Here is a 1,017-nt window from a genome sequence, read left to right on the forward strand (position 1 = left end):
AAACTTCGATAAAAAAGTCATCAAAAGCTTTGATTTTAACAAACTTATAGTCAAACTGACCAGTTCAATAAGACATACCCAATGATATTAAAATTAGTCAAATCAAGCTCTGAACAAATCATTAAATCACTATAGGAAGTTTTCCAGATATATTTAGAATATCAAACGAATGTTGAATCTAGCCTATAGTCAAATCAAACGTCTTGACAAGATCAATCACGTGAGCCCCATATTGCTTAATTCATATATCCTTAACGCACTAAAAAATCCATCAAACGACGTATGATGGAAGTAAACTCTTTGGACCGTCCGATCAAAGTGGTTCATATTCTTACATTAATTGCACCAAAAATACTATAAATAGAGCCACACCTCTCTCATGAGAGGAGAATGATTTTAAATCTGAGAAAGAGCTGGAAGCTTTGAAAAGGAACAAAAGTTCAGCTCCATCACCACCCACCACTGTCGACGACCACTGTCCTTCGTCGATCAGTGTAGGCCGTTGTCGATCACCACCAATTTTCATTTACTGCTGCCGCCGCCAACCACCTTCGATCACTGCCAACTTCGTCGACCACCATCAACTATACGCAGTCAATCGCTATTGGTCGTCATCCGTTCCTAGCAACAAATTAATCAGCACGTCGACGTTGCAAATTGAGAAATGTGTCGGCACTATTTTTGGTGTGGGGTTTGCCCGTAAGAAGCTGTCGGTTCCGTGATTTTTTTCTTTCGAGGTTTTCTACGCAAATCTTATGATGTCATTATTAGTTGTGTTATTTTTCCCAAGTGTGTGCTGAATCTTCGTACCGTGCTAAAACGATAATCTGCTATTCTATTACCATAAATTTTTTAGCACGCATCAATCTTAAATTAAAATATTATTTAATAAATTGATAAAATAATATTAATATATTATTATTCTGTTATTGAAATTAAATTAAAATAATTTAGTATTTATTACATTATCTAGTTAAGCTTCATGTTCAACCCCTTGTTAAATCATTAAACTTTTAA

The sequence above is a fragment of the Phalaenopsis equestris genome, unplaced genomic scaffold, assembly GCF_001263595.1.
Source record: "Phalaenopsis equestris unplaced genomic scaffold, ASM126359v1 Scaffold000352, whole genome shotgun sequence".
Lineage (NCBI taxonomy): Eukaryota > Viridiplantae > Streptophyta > Magnoliopsida > Asparagales > Orchidaceae > Phalaenopsis > Phalaenopsis equestris.